The sequence below is a fragment of the Amborella trichopoda genome, chromosome 9 (genome assembly GCF_054954075.1).
Source record: "Amborella trichopoda isolate Santa Cruz 75 chromosome 9, AtrichopodaSantaCruz75HAP2 v2.0, whole genome shotgun sequence".
Taxonomy (NCBI): Eukaryota; Viridiplantae; Streptophyta; class Magnoliopsida; order Amborellales; family Amborellaceae; genus Amborella; species Amborella trichopoda.
In genome coordinates, this window is record NC_142344.1 from 34,009,105 (window position 1) to 34,017,132 (window position 8,028).

The window sequence follows — 8,028 nt, forward strand, 5'->3', positions numbered from 1 at the left end:
GAAGGGAGGTTGTTACCTGGAAACAGTCTGAGTCAATGATAAGGTGACGTGTCCCGAGTGGACTCGCTAGTTGGTCCGCATGGTCTTCGCTTTGGTCCTCGTGCGAGCATCGTCATGAGCACGTAGGGTGGAAGACCCTCTCTCAAACAACTGTGGGGATTCGCGCACGCTGGGCACCTGCGAGTGCGTGTGCATGAGCTCTCTTATGCGTAGATAAGAACCAACAACTCGAGAGACTTTACGGCGGGGGTGCGTTTGGGTGCCCGCCTTGCCGTTTTGGGGTTCGTGGGACACACCCAAGCGGCTCGCCCCCTTAGAACAATCACGAAGCCCCCCTGCTGTCAGCCAACGCGGTTTCAATGGGACTCTCTTCAGGTTGTCAAAAGGTCTCTCCTCTCTCTCGCATGCAACTGCAATGGGGCTCTATTATCGCTCCCTGCAACGGTTCCCTCTTGGAGGGGCTGGTTGGATGGTGAAAGGGTGTGAGAGAACCAAAGGATTGGGGCTCGTGGGTTCGCTTGGGACCGCAAGTCTTTAGCAGATGCGGGCTGCTGCATGGGGTAGACGACACGTGTAGGAGAAGAGAGAGAGGGCTCGGGATGTGACCTAGCTTGAGAGAGAAAGAGAATGGGTTCGCATGCTCGAAGATGTTTCCCTCTTCGGGAAGGAACGGGACCATGCACTTAGGGGTATTTTCTCTCTCTATAAAAATTCTCTCTCTCCTCTCGACAGAATTAAGGGTTCAGAAGCAAAAGACAAGTGAAAATAAGCGTTATGCCTCTATTTTAGTGATGAATAATACTCAATAATCTGCCATTTAATAAGTGACCTAAGCTTTCTTATATAGAGGACTCGTCGAACAGGGGTGAATGCTCAAAACAAAGCTTAATTACAAATTAAGAAAATTAAAATAAAATCTTGAAATTAGGTGCAATGACCAAAATGCCCCTAAGAACTTTTTTGTTAATAACAAAACCATCCTTGCTTGAGGGTCCTCTTGCCATTGCCAGATCTTGGAAGCTCTTCTGTGGACTTGTAGCGATGTTTCAGCTGATTTTTCGTTATATCCTCAATGCTTATTCGATTCTGAGCATTTTGATGCCCTTTAGTGGTGCTGAGGTAGCTCTTTTCCCATGAGGTGGAAGTCCGACCAAATTCGTGAAATTTGTTCGCTAATGTCATTCGACTTGTAATGCTCCGAGTCTTTATTTTGCTTGCATATGAAAGAAGAAATTGTCACAGTTGTTTTGCACCAACTTTGGTCTGTTTTGGTCTTCATTTGCAGCATTCCTAATTTGGGTGATCACTGGGAAAAGGGATTCCGACAACAGAGTGGGCTTGCTTTTCCAATAAGCTTGGGATTTGTGCTGATCGAACCTTTGATCAGGTACAATAGTTATACCAGTTTGCAGCTCTTCGCGAGGTGATTACATTGAACTCATATTCACGATAATCCGACATGCAGATGTCGAGCTATGCTTCATGAGGTTCGAGGTGTCTTCTTCTTAAAACCCTGATTTTTCTAGTTTTGTGGTCACCTTCTTTCTAGAATAAGTTTGACTCTAGGTCGCACCACAGTGCGTGCCCTAAGTCAAAATGACGGGGCTGGTGCTGTCTAGAACATATCCAAATCTGAACTTTTTCTAGTTCTAGATGAAGGTGATGTTCTTGAAGCCAATCTCGAGATGCGATGTTGCAGTCTCCATGCTTGGGGACTGGTTCAATGAAGTCGCACTGCAATAGTGTAAAACCTACCCGTTTTGAGGCAGTATGGGCATAGACCCCTTTTGGGTGGTCCGATTGAGCCCAAAGTTAGTCCATGGGGGTTTTTCGATGTTTTGAGTGTAATGGTGATGGTCTGGTACTGTTCTGAAGTTGCTAGAGTAGGGCTACAATTGTAAGGTCTTTCCTTGGTGCGATAGCATTCCTCCTAAGTTGCCTAGTTCAAGACTTATTTCACGGCACAACTTTGGTCTGTCAGTGTATTGACTACCAGCAAGACCAAGCTGTTACTGGCTCTCCCCTTATTCGTGTGGGAGATGTAAGTACATCAAAAATGACATATAACAGTGAGTTAGGTAGTTCCCATGTTCATCCTGACCCACAGTGGATGGTGAGGTTTTAGGTAAGGCTCGTATGAGGTGGTTTTTTTATGGCTCTTGGTGGTTTTAATATTTAATGGTTGAGGTTTAATGGGGGAGGTAATCCCAACTACAGCGGTACATGAGGTAAAGAATTATGGCGTGACCCACGGAGGTGGTGGGCCATACTAGCGAAGCTCATTATGAGGACGAGGTAAGGCGATTGATGCTCTCATGGTTTATGAGCCATCAAGGTTCATAGAATGATGGGAACCATCCATTAGATAACTGATGGGCTCATTTGTACTCATGCATTTCCAAAGACCATGCAAGGATACGCCTTCACTAGGGATTGAGCCTATTAAGGATAGGGGTATCCTTTCAAGATGTTCTTCATGTGAATGAGAATATGACAAGTGAGGGTTAGAAAGCTTATAAATACCCAAGCATGGGGTTTGAAATCTAGGGGATATGAAGGCTTCACAGGTTTTGGGTTGGTTTTCAGTGGATGCGCTCACTCATGATGGTGAATGGTGCTTCATATGTGACAAAAATGAGCTGGAATGGTCAAGTAGGGGCTACCATTCAAGAGTTTGAATGGTACCTGAGCTGAGGCAATCTAATCTGACTGAGGGACGTAGTATTTCACTCCATGAGGTGATGAGATGGGGACTCTTTAGGGGTGATGAGTGATGCAACTCTTTGAGGGGAGTGTAGGCTTGTGAGTTGCGACTAAACATGGAGGTGAGGGTTTGTTTAATAACGGGTAAAATGATGGTCAGACAGAGGCGACCATTCAAGGGTTTAATGGTGCCTAAGGTGAGGTGAGGACTCCCTGAGGATGATGAGTGATACAACTCTGTGAGGGAGTGGTAGGCTCAAGAGTTGGGATTTTGGTGGGGAATGGGGATTTTATTCTTACGATCGGTGATGGGCTCGCATGAGAGCGGTAACCTCATGGTGGTTGTGGATGGATCGACTCATTAGGGAGTGGGTGCTTGAATGAGAGCGCTCACGTAGGGGTGACCTCCTCATCGAGAGAAATTTTAAGGTCCTCACCTTATTTAGACCAAATATGGTTGCTTTTAAAGTCCTCACCCATGTTAGACATGCTGAGGGAATGTTTAAGGTCTTCACCCACTTTAGACCAAAGTAGGGTTGCTTTTAAAGTCTTCACCCATGTTGAACATAAAGAGGCTTTTAACATCTTCACTCTCATTGGACATGATTGAAGATCTTTTAATGTCATAACCTTTGTTGGACATGTGCAGTGGGGTCTTTAATCATCATAATCCTTGTTGAACGAGTTGAGAGGTGCTTTTTGAGTCCTCACCCTTATCGGACATAAAGAGGCTTTTAACGTCTTTACTCTCATTGAGGATCTTTTAACATCATAACTCTTGTTGGACGTGTACATGGGCTCTTTAATCGTTATAACCCCTAATAAATGAGCTCGAGGATCTTTTACCGTTGTAACTCTTGTTGGACATGTGCAGGGGGTCTTTAATCGTCATAACTCTTGATGGATGAGCTTGAGGATCTTTTAACGTCATAACACTTGTTGGACATGTGCAGGGGGTCTTTAATAGCGATAATCCCTGATGGACGAGCTTGAGGATCTTTTAACGTCATAACTCTTGTTGGATGTGTGCAGGGGTTCTTTAATCGTCATAACCCTTGATGGATGAGCTTAAGGATCTTTTAACAGCATAACTCTTGTTGGACATGTGCAGGGGCTCTTTAATTATCATAACCCCTGATGGACGAACTGTTGGGTGCTTTTTGAGTCATCACCCTTATTGGACATAAAGAGGCTTTTAACGTCTTCACTCTCATTGAACGTGATCAATAATCTTTTAACGCTATAACCCTTGTTAGGCATGTGCAGGGAGTCTTTAATCATCATAACCCATGTTGGACGAACTGAGGGATTCTTTTTGAGTCCTCACCTTTATCGGACATAAAGAGGCATTTAACATCTTCATTGTCATTGGACGTGACCGAGGATCCTTTAACATCGTAACCCTTGTTGGACCTTTGAGGGAAAGTTTAAGGTCCTCACCCACTTTAGACCAAAAATGGGGGTGCCTTTAAAGTGATCACCCATGTTGGATGTTTTGAGGGAAAGTTTAAGGTCCTCACCCACTGTAGACCGAAAAGAAGGTTGCTTTTAAAGTCCTCACCCATGTTGGACCTTTTAGGTAGGGGCACACATGACATGAAGTAGGATCATGGGGCACCATAAGGAGTAGGATCCAAGGGACAACTGTAGGTTTTGTGAAACATGTGGCCCCCTTTGGGGTGTTTGTGATTTTGTTGTTCATGGTAAGACTCCATGGGGGAGCCATGCAGTTTTGGGAATCCCTTGGGGTTAATTTGACACCTGGGCAATTGGCTCATGCGTGGTACTTGAGGGGTCACACTGTTCGGGACTAGGGTGATGGTCCCATGGTTTGAAGGAAATTGAGAGTTACATGGCTCCCATAAGAAGGTGTGTAATGACCTAAGATTTTTCTCAAATCCGAGAAAAGGAAAGGACACGGATGGCAGGGATAGTGAGGCAGTGTCATGCGTGAACAAAGAAAAGAGGTGACACTGCGCTCGTCAATGGAGGAACGCCGCACGTGAAAAGGACTAATGCTTGCTGTGAAGTGAAGGGGTAACGCCGACAGAGAGAGAGAGAGAGAGGTTAACGCCAGCTGTGTGTCACCCGCTGTGAAGAAAGAAGAGTGGGTTGGACCGTCGGGACAGCTGGTGTACGGTAGTCCCTGAGGGACTACCCCTTCTTTTTCCTCCTCCTTTTCTCTCCCCTTACACGTGGCTTTGCATGCCATGACACATGCCACTTGGAGGTGGCTTGTTGCCACCTCACCCCTCACCTCATTTTCTCTTTAAAACCCCAGCCCTCTCCCTCTCTCTCATTTCCCTCACGTCTCTCTCTCTCTCTCATCTCTTCTCTCTCTCTAAGGCAAAAGTTTGGAGAACTTCTATGGGAGGCAGCCATTGTTGGAGCAAGAGAAGGCTGTGAAAGAAGGTTTGGAGAAGGCACCTTTGTTGTTAAGGTAAGTGGATCATACTATTATGTGAAAGAATGATTTAAGCATGAATGAAGTATTGAATTAAGCATGAGTCAGGTTTTGGGCATGTATAGACATTGTGTGAATGAGTAGGATTGTATGCATGTTTTGTGTTCTGTTTTTCAAATCGTGGGTCTTGTTTGTAAGATATGCTATACACTGTTGTAATTTCTATTGAGCTTGAAAATTTGTGGGTTAATGCTCTTGTGAGTCTAATTTAAGCTAGAATTGGTTCATGTGGTTATCTTGTGTAGTTTAGAATTATACTTTGATCTTTGAAGTATGTTATGGCTGGACTGTGAAATTATAGGGAGCATTGAGGTTCTTCTGACTCTCTGTTAGAATACCAAATGATCTCAGAATGACCTCAAATTACCACCATTGGAAACATATTTGAGTCTACTTTGAGTTTTCTGTTTATGTCTAGTTGAGATCTTTGATGGTTTAGAGGATATGTTTCATTTTATACATGTATGTCACTATTAGTAGACTGTGATAATTTTTAGGAACATTGCTTCTGTTGCACTGAGACTTTGCCTAACCTATTGAAGTCCAAATGACACGAAATCACAACCATACAAGAGTCTATTGTGATTTTGGTGTTTTAACCTAGTTCTAATTCCATATGATTGGGGAGCTATGATCTGAATTGTGAAGGCATGTCTATGTTAGCAGATTCACTGAAATGTAGAATTGTTGCCTCAGTTGCCATGGGTTTTGACTGATTAAATAGAGTCTTATTACTCTCAAACCTCTTCCATTTGAAATATCAGTATGTTTTCTTAAAGTTACATGATAAATTATCTTGAAATTCCCTCTAGATTAGAAGTTATGTTCCAAATTTTGAGGATCTGTCACTGTTAGCAGATTTTAGGAAAGTTCAAATTTGATCACTGTTGTCATGGGATTTGATTGACCAAATGGAGCATGATTGCTCCCAAACTACTGTCATTATATATATATATATATATGTGTGTTTTCTTAAAGTTGCATGTTGAAATCATTTTGAGACGCCCTCTAGATTGAGAGTTATGCCTTTAATAAGAGGGACATGTCACTGTAGTAGAATGTAGGAATTCCAACACCAATATTTATGTTGTGCCTAAATGTTGACTGATCAAATGGCTATCAATTGACTTCATACCACCTTGTGTTTGCGGCAATTGTCATATTGTGACTAAGTTGAGACTCCTGATGAATCAGGAGCTATGTATATCTTCTTATGATACCATGAATGCTCCGAGTCAGAGAATGCTTATGATGAGATATGCTACGATGTGATGTGAAACACTATGCTCTGAGTAGTGGGATATTATCATGCTAAGATATGTGATACTATGATTCGTAATATTGTGATATGTGATTGAATGGCATGCTTTGAGCGTATTGCATGACCATACTGTGATATATAAATGTACTATGATATACGACCATACTGAGATATTGGCGTTCTTTAAGCGTATTGTACGGCCGGCTATTGACATGGTGATATCTTTGATGATATGGGATTTCTCGATATGCTTTGGGTATATTGCATTGACTGGAATATGTCACTTCTAAGTGCGCATGAGGTGATATGTATTGAGACTGTTATACTATGATACTAACTACTATGCAATGGGTCACCCATTGGTAGTTGGATATTGTGATTCTGTGACTGATATCTGATTCTAAGGTGCCTGCTTTGAGCATATTGCAGGGCCTGCCTTAGTAACTGACACCAGTGAAGTGCACACAAGGTGAAATGTGACTTCCTGTCAATGCTTTGTGCAAATTGCATCACCCAAGATTGGTAGTCGCCTGAGATATGTAATCGACTTAAGATGTGAAATTGACTTGAGATATATGATTACCTAAGTTATATGATCGATTTGCGAGATATGGGAGTGGCCTGATAAATAGGGCTAGAGAGTGGATTGTGTCTGTTGATTTTGTTATGCTCTCTTATTTGTGTGGATCTATTGAAATCTGATAGATTGCTAATGTATATGATATCTGACATCTTATATTGTGCCTGCTCTACCATGAAAAGTATCATCCTATAATTGTGATGCATGACTCTTGTTTTATGAGCATGGCTTAGAATCTTTATTTTTGTTGTGAGATAGTATCCATAAGAAGGGAAGCCTGATGTTGTGATCTACTTACTGGGCTTTATAGCTCATTCCTCTTTTTCCATTCCTGTAGCGTAAAAGTTGCAGATTAAAGGACTGTCGGTTGGGGGAGATCAATCTGGTCAACGAAGGCTTGTACCTGTGAAGAAGACCTCTTGCTTGTATGTGTTTATCTCGGCAATGGGCCATGTTCTGGGTTGTCTTTTTGGAACTATGTATTTTTGTAATTTAGGCCTTCTATGTACTACTTCAAGATGTTTATGTAAAGACATAAATCTTAGTTCTCCTTTTACCTAGTTCATGTGCTTATGTTAGAGTTTTTTTACTTTCGTGGTTTGCTTTGATTCCGCATTTAAAACACATGTTGATGACACTCCCACTTGAGTGACATACGCGACCTCCGGTCACGATCCCGCACTCTATCGCCCTCTGGTTTGGGACGGCAGGGGTCAGGGGGCGGGGTCATGATAGGGTGATGGATTGACTCATGGAGAATGTTGTGGCTTCGTGAAAAAGCGAAGGGCACTTTAAGTGATGTGAGCGCGCTATCATTTATAGTGGTATGGTTTGGTCACATAGCCGAGACTGTGGTATGCCTCTACTGGGAATATTGTTATTTCATATAGAGAGTCGGTTGCATGCTTTCAAACGTCACGCATCAGGACTGTGGTACATCTCCATTGGGGATGATATAATTGTTTCTTATGAGGAGGCAGCGTGATATAAATATACACAGTCGAGACTGCGGTATACCTC

General features: G+C 42.8%; 1 long non-coding RNA gene across 1 annotated transcript; it reads left to right on the top strand.

Annotated features, from left to right (window-relative positions):
• The first annotated feature begins 5,022 nt into the window (after positions 1–5,022).
• LOC148780491 (uncharacterized) lies at positions 5,023–7,586 on the top strand. Its single transcript, XR_016041560.1, has 2 exons — positions 5,023–5,143; positions 7,346–7,586. It is a non-coding gene; the product is annotated as an uncharacterized LOC148780491 (long non-coding RNA).
• Positions 7,587–8,028: the final 442 nt, after the last annotated feature.